We start from the raw sequence: 17039 nt of genomic DNA, 5'->3' as shown, positions 1-17039 counted from the left end.
CACCACATCATATCCCTCCTACTGTGTGTGATGTATTCTCCAGGACACGAATGCTTCAACTCCTCAACCCAGAGCATCTGCAGAGTCCTTATGTGACTCAGTCAACACATCTGTTCCCCTGAAAAACACCATTAACAAGAAAGGAGGGGAAAGAGGGATTCACCAAGCCAACAGCTTTTTACTTTCTACTATGTGATCCAAGTAAACATACTTTCCCCGTTGTGGAATAAAGCCTGGGGTGTGTTTGGTCAAACAATGTCTGTCAGATGGAGACCGCTAAAAACTCCCATAAGGCACCACTCCCATAAGGCACCACCACCCAGCGGTGACGACTAAGGGATGATCTAGGGAGGTTATGTTACATGTGTCTCTTACTGATGAGGTCATCAAGTGGAGACTGTCATACCCCTAAGGTCCATCATACTGTAGGTGGACATTCCCCTGAAATACAAATCAGATGGCGTGTTGAAATGGAAGGATAAGCAGTTTGACTAAACGGCTCACAGGGTCAGGTTGGCTCCCCGAGGGCCACACACGTCTTCACAGCTAGTTTCACACTGAACACATACACACACATAATGGCCCTGCTGCCTCTGGTGACTGGCAGCTCAGGGGTGGGTTGGAGCGCATCTGAGGGGAACACACACAAAGACGAATGCGCGAACGTGCACACGCACGCAAGCACACAGGTACTGTATGTGCACACTGACGCACTTTAATTCCCCGTACGTCGAGGCCTAACACTGGGTTTCCTGTATGTGTTGACACAACAGTACGATGCACATTAAAACCATACGAAGATGGCTACAGAGAAAACAGAGCCTGCTGACCACAGATACTATAGTCACTTAAAGGGACAGTCTGCAGCTGATACATTCATTTTTGGACGTATACATTAATGATGAATTAATTGATTCTTGAAGAATATAACTTATAAAGGCCTCATGAGCTTAGTTACTCCAATGTTTGTAAACAAAGTAAATGTAAACAAACACTATACAGCATCAAAACAAAGTTAAAACTGTAATTTTTATATCATGAACGGTCAGTCCTTGCATCCATAGCTCTGTCTATGAATTTGAGAGTGGTTACATTTCTCCAGCCCTATCTCACAGCTAAATGTATTACCGAAACATGGGCGGGGATTATGCTTTGTTATTGTTTCAACTGCGGATTACCCCTTTAATGATTATTTCTTAAATAAACAGAGAAAATGCTAGGATGGAAATCTGCCAAGGACCTAAACAGTTTGGAGTTAATTTACAGTCAAGTGTTTGACTGTTTCAGTCCAACCGTCTGTTTCTGGGTCAGTAACCATTGGCCTTAAACCTCAGCGCAGGAAAGTGCAGTGTTTATTCTCAAGGTGTTTTCCACCAGTCAGCACACCTCATGGAGCCAGTTGTTTACTCATTATTCACAGTTATCTTCTTATGTTTTCCAAGAAAATCACACAAGAGTTTCTCCTTGGACGACAACCAATAGAAAAATCAGTTGTGTGATAACCGCCTCCACAAAGATGCCAAGCAACAAGGGGAGAGAAACCCAAGCCTGTGATGGCAGATACATTTGCACAATGTCCAAAGTGAGAGAGTCTATTAAAAACAGACTGCTGTAACCACATAGATAATACACTGAGTCTATTGTGGGGACTGGGCAGTAAGGGGCAGTGTGGGCACGTGATAAGGCTGTTGCTCCTCTGGCATTAACTGCTGGGTGGTGTTCAGTAGAGAAAACATTTTGGTGTAGAGAGAAACGTGGAGGTATACTACCAAACTTGTCCAGTAAGAACACAGATTTGATATTTTTCAGTAGCAAAAACGTCCCTGGCGGGCTGAATGGTTGTAGGTCTCGGTCGGCCTCATGCCAAAGTGATCAGGGGCCTCTGGGTCCCCCTGACCCCCTGACCCCCTGACCCCCTCTTCTCCTTCCTTCTTTTCTTCTACCGTTTAATCAGTGGGCCATGCCAACAGCTATTTGACAGAGTCAACAGACCCTCACCAGAGAGTGCAGCTAAAGACTCCCTGAGGGATATAGCCACCGGCACTCACCCCCTGACCCCCCAACACACCCCCTGACCCCCAATACACCCCCTGTCCCCTCCAATACACTCCCCAACCCCCCCCGAACTCAGCCCCTGTCCCCAACAACACCCCCCCTGATCACCCAACACCCCCCCGACCCCTCCAACACATGCCTTGACCCCCCAACACACCCAAACCCCCCAACACACCCCCTGACCCCCCAACACACCCCCTGACCCCCCCAACACACCCCCTGACCCCCCCAACACACCCCCTGACCCCCCCCCCCCCCCCAACACACCCCCTGACCCCCCCAACACACACCTTGACACGCACAATGTGATTGAGAACTCTGACTCATCTGGAACACATTTCAATTAGAACGAGCCCTGCTTGAAACATTCCTTTTTCTGTTTATATTGCCTGCATCAATCCCATGTGTCATCAAATAAATGACGACGACACAAAAAAACGAATGCTGGATATGAGATGGAAAATGCTGTTTGTCACAGCCTACATTACAGTGACAGTGATGAGTTCAGATGTGATTTAACTGCAGCGTGCTCCGCTCTCATTTGGGCCCCTGCCAGGGCTTGTGTGAGCTGACATAGCTCTTCAGGAGGATCAGTTTTGTGAAAGATTATCTTTACCTGATGAAAGAAATGGAGTGATTCACATGTAAGCAACTATATCTGAAGCAACCACGTCTGAGCTGTTCATGGTCTCCTCTCCAGCCTTGTGGAAGTCAATCAGTACCTGTAAAACACCTGTGAGCCCATGTTTAATGGACCAATCAAATGCTGAGGTGTAACAAAAACAGACCCAGCAGGCATCCAGTATCCGCAAATTCCAACCGTTACCACAAGGGAATCTTTTCTAGATATGACCTAGATTTAGTGTTGCCTGAATTCTTAGTTGGGGGTACCCAAGTAGTTAAACCACATGATCCAAAGAAAAAAGTACACTGAACAAAAATATAAACACAACATGTAAAGTGTTGGTCCCATGTTCAATGAGCTAAAATAAAAGATCCCAGACATGTTCCATACTCACAAAAAGCTTATTTCTCTCAAATGTTTTGCGCAAATTTGTTTCCATCCCTGTTAGTGAGCATTTCTCCTATGCCAAGATAATCCATCCACCTGACAGGTGTGGTATATCAAGAAGCTGATTAAACAGCATCAAGAAGCTGATTAAACATCATTACACATGTGCACCTTGTACTGGGGACAATAAAAGGCCACTCTAAAATGTGTAGTTTTGTTATACAGGACAATGCCACAGATGTCTCAAGTTTTCAGGGAGCTGTTGCTAGAGAATTTCATGTTCATTTCTCTACCATAAGCCACCTCCGATGTTGTTTTAGAGAATTTGGCAGTAAGTATGACCGGCCACACAACAGCAGACCACCTATATGGCATTGTGTGGGCGAGCAGTATGCTGATGTCAACGTTGTGAACAGAGTGCCCCACGGTGGCGGTGGGGTTATAGTATGGGCAGGCATAACGAACACAATTGCATTTTATTGATGACAATTTGAAAGCTACTGTGACGAGATCCGGAGGCCCATTATCGTGCCATTCATCCTAAACCGTCACCTCGTGTTTCAGCATGATACTGCACGGCCCCATGTCGCAAGGATCTGTACAGAATTCCTAGAAGCTGAAAATGTCCCAATTCTTCAATGGCCTGCCTACTCACCAGACCTGTCACCAATTGAGCATGTTTGGGATGCTCTGGATTGACGTGTATGACAGCGTGTTCAAGTTCCCGCCAATATCCAGCAACTTCGCACAGCCATTGTAGAGGAGAGGGACAACATTCCACAGGCCACAATCAACAGCCTGATGAACTCTATGCAAAAGAGATGTGTCGCGCTGCATGAAGCAAATGGCGGTCAAACTAGATACTTTTTAAAAATGTATCTGTGACCAACAGATGCATATCTGTATTCCCAGTCATGTGAAATCCATAGATTAGGGCATCATAGATTAGGGCATAATGTATTTATTTCAATTGACTGATTTCCTCATATGAACTGTAACTCAGTAAAATCCCAGAAATTGTTGCATGTAGCAATTAGACTTTTGTTCAGTATAAATATGTAAATGCTCATATATCAAATTTCAGATGGATCGACGGAAATGGTCTGAAACAAATTGATCTCATCAGTATCATATTGGCATTATAACTATCATGGACCTATTGTGACTACTGTATCTACCATTGCTTTTCTAACTAAACTGAGGAACATAAAATGGGGAACAAAAATTATTAAATGACACACACACACACACACACACACACACACACACACACACACACACACACACACACACACACACACACACACACACACACACACACACACACACACACACACACACACACACACACACACATTTTCCCTTGGGAAGTTGGGAAGCAAGCACCTGTTGTAGGATTACACCGGGACAAATTTAGTTAAAGGCCCTTGCAGAGGGTTGTGTTGAAACAGAGCATATCAGACGTCCCATGAGAACCCAGCACCTCTACACAACAATATCAGAACTATCATGAGAACCCAGCACCTCTACACAACAATACCAGAACTATCATGAGAACCCAGCACCTCTCCACAACACTACCAGAACTATCATGAGAACCCAGCACCTCTACACAACAATACCAGAACTATCATGAGAACCCAGCACCTCTACATGACAATACCAGAACTATCATGAGAACCCAGCACCTCTCCACAACAATACCAGAACTATCATGAGAACCCAGCACCTCTACACAACACTACCAGAACTATCATGAGAACCCAGCACCTCTACACAACAATACCAGAACTATCATGAGAACCCAGCACCTCTACATGACAATACCAGAACTATCATGAGAACCCAGCACCTCTCCACAACAATACCAGAACTATCATGAGAACCCAGCACCTCTACACAACAATACCAGAACTATCATGAGAACCCAGCACCTCTACACAACAATACCAGAACTATCATGAGAACCCAGCACCTCTACACAACAATACCAGAACTATCATGAGAACCCAGCACCTCTACACAACAATACCAGAACTCTCATGAGAACCCAGCACCTCTACACAACAATACCATAACTATCATGAGAACCCAGCACCTCTACATGACAATACCAGAACTATCATGAGAACCCAGCACCTCTACACAACAATACCAGAACTATCATGAGAACCCAGCACCTCTACATAACAATACCAGAACTATCATGAGAACCCAGCACCTCTACATGACAATACCAGAATTATCATGAGAACCCAGCACCTCTACACAACAATACCAGAACTATCATGAGAACCCAGCACCTCTACATAACAATACCAGAACTATCATGAGAACCCAGCACCTCTACACAACAATACCAGAACTATCATGAGAACCCAGCACCTCTACACAACAATACCAGAACTATCATGAGAACCCAGCACCTCTACACAACAGTACCAGAACTCTCATGAGAACCCAGCACCTCTACACAACACTACCAGAACTATCATGAGAACCCAGCACCTCTCCACAACAATACCAGAACTATCATGAGAACCCAGCACCTCTACACAACAGTACCAGAACTCTCATGAGAACCCAGCACCTCTACACAACACTACCAGAACTATCATGAGAACCCAGCACCTCTACACAACACTACCAGAACTATCATGAGAACCCAGCACCTCTACACAACAATACCAGAACTCTCATGAGAACCCAGCACCTCTACACAACAATACCAGAACTATCATGAGAACCCAGCACCTCTCCACAACAATACCAGAACTATCATGAGAACCCAGCACCTCTACACAACAGTACCAGAACTCTCATGAGAACCCAGCACCTCTACACAACACTACCAGAACTATCATGAGAACCCAGCACCTCTACACAACAATACCAGAACTCTCATGAGAACCCAGCACCTCTACACAACAATACCAGAACTCTCATGAGAACCCAGCACCTCTACACAACAATACCAGAACTATCATGAGAACCCAGCACCTCTACACAACAATACCAGAACTATCATGAGAACCCAGCACCTCTACACAACAATACCAGAACTATCATGAGAACCCAGCACCTCTACACAACAATACCAGAACTCTCATTAGAACCCAGCACCTCTACACAACAATACCAGAACTCTCATGAGAACCCAGCAGCCCTACGTAACAATACCAGAACTCTCATGAGAACTAAGCACCTCTACACAACAATACCAGAACTATCATGAGAACCCAGCAGCCCTACGTAACAATACCAGAACTCTCATGAGAACCCAGCACCTCTACACAACACTACCAGAACTCTCATGAGAACCCAGCAGCCCTACGTAACAATACCAGAACTCTCATGAGAACTAAGCACCTCTACATAACAATACTAGATAAGAACTGTATGGGGGAGTAAGAGAGAACCACCTCATGCCTAAGCCTCATCACTCCCTCCTTGACAACGATCTCCCATCGCTTATCGACTGTGTCAGGGGTGCTATGCACAACAAATTCATTTTGTGAGAACATGGAGCAGAATGCCAGAATTCCAAGAGCTGTGATAAATGTGGCCGCTTCGGTTACTGAGCATTATGGGGTTTTGGAGGAGAAGCCTTCCCCAAGAAACCACATCAAAACGGGCAAGTGCTTGGCAAGAAGTAGATTGACAGTCTATGCTGTGAAACTCATCTTTGAGGGCAAAAACAGCGACAGACGCATATATTAACCCAATCAAATGAACGCATGGCATACGTAAATGTACTAAACAGCTTTTATTTATTTGATCTGTTTTGAGACGTAGTTTTAACTGTTTTTGGTGACATGATTCAAAGTAGTGGTAGTGTGTTTATTTAATTTCAGGCTGATCTCATGAGCTCATGCAGGCTGTTAATGTAGGTTGTTATGGGTTGGACTCTACCCTCCTCATACTGTGTAATTGGCTGTTGGATACACTGAGGTATCCCATTCCCTGACTAACACATAGGAAACAAACACACACACAAGCACGCGAGCGCAGACGCACACGCTGTTGGCACCATCCCCCCTCTCCCCTCTCACTGTCAAAGCCAGGCTCCCTAACCATTACACATGCTATATCAGTCTGTCAAAACTCTATGGATGGACAGGGAAGTATTTCAACCCTCCCTTCCACCTCCCCACTAAAAGTGGGTGGGTCACATTTCTAAAATCCTACCTCACTATCAGCCCCTGGGGAGTAGGGATTCTAGATCTAGTGTTCTGTGGGCTGCCCACTTTAACATGGCATGGACCCTAACCAGAGAGTTACAGGATTTGTACATTGCCATGGTCACTAGGTGGCATCATTATCTGGGTAATAGCATCACACTGTGCCTGGCTCTATAGCTCATAAATCAGAACATCTGAACATAACATCTGGAGTTTCTGACTGTGTCTCTAAACCCCTCCCCTCCGTCCTCTTCTCTACCGCCGCCATGTGTGACAATGATTAATGCAAATGTTTTCTTTTAAAATAGCTTTAATCTATTATTCCCCTTTTTCGGCTCACAACATGAACATATTCTTTCAATGGAGTTTCAAAAGTAGGAATTTGGCCCATTTTGGCCGTGCTGAGGGGCTGCCAGTGGAATGTTTTCCATGGCGGGCCGGAGAGTGTGTCTGATGCATGGGATACAGGCGCTGGATTACTTCCTCCTCATAATAATAGGGGGGAAGGGGGGGATGCCAAGTCACACCACAAGGCTGCTGAGTCTGTAAAGGTTTAACAGCACGGCGGGTTGCCAGATTGGGTATTTTTCCTTCATCACTAGACAAGGCCTTAGATCAATGGCACGGAGGGTTGCCAGATTGGAATTTATCCTTCATCACTAGAAAAGGCATTGGTTTAGTAGCCTACGTAGTCCCAGATCTGTTTGTGCATGACGATGTTTGGGATGACAATGACCATAGGAGCAACACAGCACAAACAGATCCAGACCAGGCTATTGGTTTAATATATGTGCAACACATGGAGATGTTTAGGCCATCGGTCCCCTTTGCCAGAATGGAGTCTGAAGTGAGAATATATGGGTGACATCTAAAAAATAAAAAAGTATGCAGTTGATCAGAGTTAAAAGCAGCAGTGTTCATTCTCTCCAACTCAGCTGATATCAATAACACTTCATGTTACCTCACAGGAGTTTGGAATCCAAACCAGGTTGGCTGGAAGACCGCAACTCAACCGTGACCGAGCAGCCATGGTCTGACCCAAGGTCTTTAAACAGAAAGGGTTCCCCATAAGGACTTTGATGAAAGGCGGATGTCGACCATCTCCTCTTCTTCCTCCTTGTATTTGTCAGGACATTGACTACTATGACAACTACAAGTCATTTAAGAGACTGTACAATGCTGCCACCTGGTGAGTAAAAACAAATCCAACCAATATTGTCTCTCTTTAATTTCAAGAATAGGGCCCTGACAGATAATGAAGCTACAACTATAATGGAGTTAGTCCAGGAGGATCTCACAGCTCTGAGGGGACAGAGGGGTCCTATCTTTGGTACAGGTTCTTCTGAAGGAACTCCAGGATCCTCCTCCATTTGGACTTCCCTCCCCACAACATGATCACTGCAACAACACTGTCATGTTTTGTCTTTGATCTTCATGTCTTGTCCCTGTGCTTCCCTCTGCTGGTCTTATTAGGTTCTTTCCCTCTTTCTCTCTCTATCGTTCCGTTCCTGCTCCCAGCTGTTTCTCATTCTCCTAACGACCTCATTTACTCTTTCACACCTGTCCCCTATTTTGCCCTCTGATTAGAGTCCCTATTTCTCCCTCTGTTTTCCGCTTCTGCCTGGTCGGATTCTTGTTTGATGTTTGCTGTTCCTGTGTCCTTGTTCCGCCCTGTCGTGTTCTTTGCCTTCTTCAGATGCTGCGTGTGAGCAGGTGTCTATGTCAGCTACGGCCAGTGCCTTCCTGAAGCGACCTGCAGTCTGTGGTCGCGTCTCCAGTCGTTCCTCTCTATTGACGAGAGGATTTGACCATTGTTAATATCCAGGAGAATCATTATTTGTTTATTACTGGAATAAAGACTCTGTTACTATTACGTCGCTTTTGGGTCCTCATTCATCAGCATAACAGAAGAATCCGACCAAGATGGACCCAGCGACTATGGATTCTCTCAACACTGCCGTCGAGTTCCAGGGAGCAATGCTCGGCAGACACGAGCAGGAATTGTTTGCTGCTCGTCATGCCGTTGAGACCCTGGCCGCTCAGGTCTCCGATCTCTCTGGACAGTTTCAGAGTCTTCATCTCGTGCCACCAGCTACTTCCTGGTCTTCCGAGTCTCCGGAACCTAGGGTTAATAACCCACCATGTTACTCTGGGCAGCCCACTGAGTGTCGCTCCTTTCTCACCCAGTGTGATATTGTGTTCTCTCTCCAGCCCAACACGTACTCAAGAGAGAGAGCTCGGATCGCTTACGTCATATCACTCCTTACTGGTCGGGCTCGGGAGTGGGGCACAGCTATCTGGGAGGCAAGGGCTGAGTGTTCTAACGATTATCAGAACTTTAAAGAGGAGATGATACGGGTTTTTGATCGTTCAGTTTTTGGGAAGGAGGCTTCCAGGGCCCTGGCTTCCCTATGTCAAGGTGATCGATCCATAACGGATTACTCTAGAGTTTCGCACTCTTGCTGCCTCCAGTGACTGGAACGAGCCGGCGTTGCTCGCTCGTTTTCTGGAGGGACTTCACGCTGAGGTTAAGGATGAGATTCTCTCCCGGGAGGTTCCTTCCAGCGTGGACTCTTTGATTGCACTCGCCATCCGCATAGAACGACGGGTAGATCTTCGTCACCGAGCTCGTGGAAGAGAGCTCGCGTTAACGGTGTTTCCCCTCTCCGCATCTCAACCATCTCCTCCCACCGGCTCAGAGACTGAGCCCATGCAGCTGGGAGGTATTCGCATCTCGACTAAGGAGAGGGAACGGAGAATCACCAACCGCCTTTGCCTCTATTGCGGTTCTGCGGGACATTTTGTCATGTCATGTCCAGTAAAAGCCAGAGCTCATCAGTAAGCGGAGGGCTACTGGTGAGCGCTACTACTCCTGTCTCTCCATCAAGATCCTGTACTACCTTGTCGGTCCATCTACGCTGGACCGGTTCAGCTGCTTCCTGCAGTGCCTTGATAGACTCTGGGGCTGAGGGTTGTTTTATGGACGAAGCATGGGCTCGGAAACATGACATTCCTCTCAGACAGTTAGGGAAGCCCACGCCCATGTTCGCCTTAGATGGTAGTCTTCTCCCCAGTATCAGATGTGAGACACTACCTTTAACCCTCACAGTATCTGGTAACCACAGTGAGACCATTTCCTTTTTGATTTTTCGTTCACCTTTTACACCTGTTGTTTTGGGTCATCCCTGGCTAGTATGTCATAATCCTTCTATTGATTGGTCTAGTAATTCTATCCTATCCTGGAACGTTTCTTGTCATGTGAAGTGTTTAATGTCTGCTATCCCTCCTGTGTCTTCTGTCCCCTCTACTCAGGAGGAACCTGGTGATTTGACAGGAGTGCCGGAGGAATATCATGATCTGCGCACGGTCTTCAGTCGGTCCAGAGCCAGCTCCCTTCCTCCTCACCGGTCGTATGATTGTTGTATTGATCTCCTTCCGGGGACCACTCCCCCTCGGGGTAGACTATACTCTCTGTCGGCTCCCGAACGTAAGGCTCTCGAGGATTATCTGTCTGTTTCTCTCAACGCCGGTACCGTGGTGCCTTCTTCCTCTCCCGCCGGAGCGGGATTTTTCTTTGTTAAGAAGAAGGACGGTACTCTGCGCCCCTGCGTGGATTATCGAGGGCTGAATGACATAACGGTTAAGAATCGTTATCCGCTTCCCCTTATGTCGTCAGCCTTCGAGATTTTGCAGGGAGCCAGGTTCTTTACTAAGTTGGACCTTCGTAACGCTTACCATCTCGTACGCATCAGAGAGGGGGACGAGTGGAAAACGGCGTTTAACACTCCGTTAGGGCATTTTGAATACCGGGTTCTGCCGTTCGGTCTCGCTAATGCTCCAGCTGTCTTTCAGGCATTAGTTAATGATGTACTGAGAGACATGCTGAACATTTTTGTTTTCGTTTACCTTGACGATATCCTGATTTTTTCACCGTCACTCGAGATTCATGTTCAGCACGTTCGACGTGTACTCCAGCGCCTTTTAGAGAATTGTCTCTACGTGAAGGCTGAGAAGTGCGCCTTTCATGTCTCCTCTGTCACATTTCTCGGTTCTGTTATTTCCGCTGAAGGCATTCAGATGGATCCCGCTAAGGTCCAGGCAGTCAGCGATTGGCCCGTTCCTAAGTCACGTGTCGAGTTGCAGCGCTTTCTTGGTTTCGCTAATTTCTATCGGCGTTTCATTCGTAATTTCGGTCAAGTGGCTGCCCCTCTCACAGCTCTGACTTCTGTCAAGACTTGCTTTAAGTGGTTCGGTTCCGCCCAGGGAGCTTTTGATCTCCTCAAGAAGCGTTTTACATCCGCCCCTATCCTTGTTACTCCTGACGTCACTAAACAATTCATTGTCGAGGTTGACGCTTCAGAGGTGGGCGTGGGAGCCATTCTGTCTCAGCGCTTCCAGTCTGACGATAAGGTCCATCCTTGCGCTTACTTTTCTCATCGCCTGTCGCCATCGGAACGCAACTATGATGTGGGTAACCGCGAACTGCTCGCCATCCGCTTAGCCATAGGCGAATGGCGACAGTGGTTGGAGGGGGCGACCGTTCCTTTTGTCGTTTGGACTGACCATAAGAACCTTGAGTACATCCGTTCTGCCAAACGACTTAATGCACGTCAGGCTCGTTGGGCGTTGTTTTTCGCTCGTTTCGAGTTCGTGATTTCCTATCGTCCGGGAAATAAGAACACCAAGCCTGATGCCTTATCCCGTCTCTTTAGTTCTTCTGTGGCTTCTACCGACCCCGAGGGGATTCTCCCTGAAGGGCGTGTTGTCGGGTTGACTGTCTGGGGAATTGAGAGACAGGTAAAGCAAGCACTCACTCACACTGCGTCGCCGCGCGCTTGTCCTAGTAACCTTCTGTTCGTTCCTGTCTCTACTCGTCTGGCTGTTCTTCAGTGGGCTCACTCTGCCAAGTTAGCTGGCCATCCCGGCGTTCGGGGTACGCTTGCTTCTATTCGCCAGCGGTTTTGGTGGCCTACTCAGGAGCGGGACACGCGCCGTTTCGTGGCTGCTTGTTCGGACTGCGCGCAGACTAAGTCAGGTAACTCTCCTCCTGCCGGTCGTCTCAGACCGCTTCCCATTCCTTCTCGACCATGGTCTCACATCGCCTTAGACTTTATTACCGGTCTGCCTTCGTCTGCGGGGAAGACTGTGATTCTTACGGTTATCGATAGGTTCTCTAAGGCGGCACATTTCATTCCCCTCGCTAAGCTTCCTTCCGCTAAGGAGACGGCACAAATCATCATTGAGAATGTGTTCAGAATTCATGGCCTCCCGTTAGACGCCGTTTCAGACAGAGGTCCGCAATTCACGTCACAGTTTTGGAGGGAGTTCTGTCGTTTGATTGGTGCTTCCGTCAGTCTCTCTTCCGGGTTTCATCCCCAGTCTAACGGTCAAGCAGAAAGGGCCAATCAGTCGATTGGTCGCATATTACGCAGCCTTTCGTTTCGAAACCCTGCGTCTTGGGCAGAACAGCTCCCCTGGGCTGAGTACGCTCACAACTCGCTTCCTTCGTCTGCTACCGGGCTATCTCCGTTTCAGAGTAGTCTTGGGTACCAGCCTCCTCTGTTCTCGTCCCAGCTCGCCGAGTCCAGCGTTCCCTCCGCTCAGGCTTTTGTCCAACGTTGTGAGCGCACCTGGAGGAGGGTCAGGTCTGCACTTTGCCGTTACAGGGCGCAGACTGTGAGAGCCGCCAATAGACGTAGGATTAGGAGTCCTAGGTATTGTCGCGGTCAGAGAGTGTGGCTTTCCACTCGTAACCTTCCCCTTACGACAGCTTCTCGCAAGTTGACTCCGCGGTTCATTGGTCCGTTCCGTGTCTCTCAGGTCGTCAATCCTGTCGCTGTGCGACTGCTTCTTCCGCGACATCTTCGTCGCGTCCACCCTGTCTTCCATGTCTCTTGTGTCAAGCCTTTTCTTCGCGCCCCCGTTCGTCTTCCCTCCCCCCCCCCCGTCCTTGTCGAGGGCGCTCCTATTTACAAGGTACGAAAGATCATGGACATGCGTTCTCGGGGACGTGGTCACCAGTACTTAGTGGATTGGGAGGGTTACGGTCCTGAGGAGAGGAGTTGGGTTCCATCTCGGGACGTGCTGGACCGTTCGTTGATTGATGATTTCCTTCGTTGCCGCCAGGGTTCCTCCTCGAGTGCGCCAGGAGGCGCTCGGTGAGTGGGGGGGTACTGTCATGTTTTGTCTTTGATCTTCATGTCTTGTCCCTGTGCTTCCCTCTGCTGGTCTTATTAGGTTCTTTCCCTCTTTCTCTCTCTATCGTTCCGTTCCTGCTCCCAGCTGTTTCTCATTCTCCTAACGACCTCATTTACTCTTTCACACCTGTCCCCTATTTTGCCCTCTGATTAGAGTCCCTATTTCTCCCTCTGTTTTCCGCTTCTGCCTGGTCGGATTCTTGTTTGATGTTTGCTGTTCCTGTGTCCTTGTTCCGCCCTGTCGTGTTCTTTGCCTTCTTCAGATGCTGCGTGTGAGCAGGTGTCTATGTCAGCTACGGCCAGTGCCTTCCTGAAGCGACCTGCAGTCTGTGGTCGCGTCTCCAGTCGTTCCTCTCTATTGACGAGAGGATTTGACCATTGTTAATATCCAGGAGAATCATTATTTGTTTATTACTGGAATAAAGACTCTGTTACTATTACGTCGCTTTTGGGTCCTCATTCATCAGCATAACAAACACATCACAGTTTTACAGTAGGGTAAAAATACTAATGGAAAACAATCCCTTTCAGAGACTTGTAATGTAATGTGTAATGTCTAGTGATACTATCGACTGGGTCCTTGATCTAGCCGTACAGTAAGTCAGAGCAGATGAGAGATGCTCTGTAAAATCCCTCACCTTTGACCCTGTTCTTGGTGTAAAGCCTAAGGAAGGTGCTGGAGCGGAAGTGAGGAGTGTAGAAAGGTTTGATCAGGTGATCAGCCCCAGGGTAAGACACAGGTTCCCTGCCCTCTCCAACATACTGTACTGCGCATCTGTGCATAGAGGTCAGAGGTCAGGTGATATCTGGGATAGGGCTTTTAGTGTGTCAACTTGTATGCATTATCAAGTAGTGGCAGGTAGCCTAGTGGTTAAAAGTGTGGTGCCATTAACTGAAAGGTTGCTGGTTTGAATCCCCGAAGTGACTAACCCTAATTGCTCATGTATGTTGCTCTGGACAAATGTCTACTAAATAACTAAAATGTACAATACTTACATCCTGGACAGATTCTGCAGTGGCACAGTTCTGGTCAGCTTCTCCAATGACCATCAGTAATGGACACTTTAACCTCCTGACCTATGGGGTCAAAAAATAGGTCCAAACACATGTCAGTTCCTCACTGTACAAATACATACAGTATAGTGTGCATACAATGCAGTCTGAAATATGTCATCACCTCTACTTTAGGGCCACTCTCAGTGATGGGCTGGATCGTGTCTCTCCAGATCAAATGGTTGTTCTCATCAAAGTGCATCTTGTGCATATTTCTAGGGATTTGAGCAAAAAACTATTTCAGTGCATTCCAAAATGAGGTCATTTACTATTGCTTTGGAATAGGTTAAAACACACTCACATGTTGTACCTGTCAGCTATTGACACAAGGGACAATCTGAAAGGGAAAACATGGCTGCCACATATACACACCATACATCTGGGCTGGAAAAGAGGGGAATTATCCAAAAATATGTTGGCAAATAGGAGAGGGGTGTGTCTACAGAGCACCTGTAAAATAATTGTTTACAGTATTTGCGTTCACTAATTAACTGGTTATCAATCAAACAAGTCAAATTCAAAGAGGAAGGTGTGGAATACTCACGTTAATGACATCAGAGTAAACGGCCAGGGATAAGGATTCCCAGTGAGAAGCCAACTATGCCACTCTATCACTGGCCACCTGGGGATGGTCTCAGCATAGTGAAGGCTGTCTGAAGTAGGGGCGACAGGTTTACAACAAACTCCAGAGCACACACACTTCAGGCCTGTTGCATCTTTTTCCACAATGAAATGTACAAATACCTCAAAGTACTTGCATCCTATGGCAACTGTTGTAGAGAAGTCCGTGGGGTACTGCAACACTAAGGAGACGTAGCTTTGGGATGCTAACAGGGAGGAGTGATGCTCAAACAGGAGTGATGCCCCTCCTCCCCCAGATAGCTCCAGCACAGCAGGGAATGGTCCAGGACCTTATAGAGGAAAACATATACAGTAATATAGTATAGTATAGTATACATATCTGTTACACTTGCATCCATTATCTAACAGTCCGTCACACTTCAAGGTCATTCTGGTCACACTTCAAGAACATTCTGGTCTAATGATATACCGTAATGCGTTTTAGGATATTTAATTGCATACAAAATATCTTGTTTAGTCACCTGCTGGTATAAAAAGGGTTCCCTGGATTCCGTCCTTGTTGATGTCTATCTTTTGGACTACGGGGGCCATACACCAGCGCTCTACGACTGTACAGGATACAGCAGCCTGCTCACTGAAGTCCTGGCTGATGTGGCCACTGTACACAGAGATCTGGACCAGCAGTGGAGTACAGATGTCCTTCTTCCTCAACCTGACAGGGAGAAAAAAAACAGTCAACTATGTAGGGAGAGTTAACTGAAAATAATTCAGAATTCATACAGGAGCAGAGGCATATCTTAATGTCATTTGGTGTGTGTGTGTGTGTGTACCTGGGTCGTGTTTCACTGCCAGACACTGGCCTCATGATCCACAGTAAGCCCATGGACTCTAAGCCCACATAAGAACCACAAAAACGGATGTCCTCGGCAACTTCACACACGGTACAGGACAATAACACAACTCAGTTGCTTTACTACAGCAATTTGTACAGTTGATAAACGAGTCAAAATATTGTAATTTTTCAAAAAAATATATTTGCATGAAGTATCACAAACATAGATAGTAACACCTGGCAAAGTAGGAACACAAGCCCAAAACCATACCTGTTCTTACCTTTGACCATCCCCGTTTCATCACTGGCATAATGGCCGAACGCCTCCCATCAGAGCGCTGAAAGGAACGAAGGGTGATCTCCTTTCTTGGGGAAAAACGTTCTTCACCACAATCTGCAGTTTCTCATCAATGAGGGCTCTAGTGGACTCTACCAGGAGCATGGGGCATGGAGTCACCCCTGCCTTGATGTGTGACCACCAGGAGAGCTAGACCAGTTCTATCACCATCCGGAAACAATAGCAACTGGACACAGAGAAGGAGAGGAGTTTTCCATGCAAAATGGCCGCCATCCTGAACCTGTCATCTGTAGGCTGTGGAAGAGTGAGAAATATTGTAGGCAACAGTATGTCAATGGAAAGTCTGTTCTAGCAGCGGTGGACTATGTCGCAAACAGGACACAGATTAGGCACTCACCTTTCTTTGTAGCCATTGAAGAGCTGGAATGTGTAGATCTGGGGCATGTGTAGAAAGCCTGAGGCCCCATGTCTCACATCTAGTCTGACATCTTCCCTGCAGGCTAGAGCAGCTAAAATCCTCTAATTCCAAAATAAAAACAGCTTGGGACTGAGGCAAATCCTTCACCACGTTTTTGCAAATGTGAATGAACATTCTCAAGTCATATCAATCATTTGCACATAATCATAACAAGGCCATATCAAAAGAGGACCATAGTGCTCTCCAAAAAGTATTGTTGGTGCGTAAAACCTGTGAATCCAGATAAGCCCCAAAAATTGTAATGGGTCTGCAGTCTAAAAGATGTTGCATAAAGCTTCCTTCATTATATATAAATAATATTTTTTACTGCATCAGGATAGCATACACATACTTTTCAGCTGAACAGTCTTC

General features: G+C 46.8%; 1 pseudogene; it reads right to left on the bottom strand.

Annotated features, from left to right (window-relative positions):
• Positions 1–508: 508 nt before the first annotated feature.
• LOC120031865 lies at positions 509–16354 on the bottom strand (annotated as a pseudogene).
• Between the last annotated feature and the right edge of the window lie 685 nt (positions 16355–17039).

This window comes from Salvelinus namaycush, chromosome 38 (genome assembly GCF_016432855.1).
Source record: "Salvelinus namaycush isolate Seneca chromosome 38, SaNama_1.0, whole genome shotgun sequence".
Taxonomy (NCBI): Eukaryota; Metazoa; Chordata; class Actinopteri; order Salmoniformes; family Salmonidae; genus Salvelinus; species Salvelinus namaycush.
This window is presented reverse-complemented; position numbering and strand designations above follow the sequence as displayed.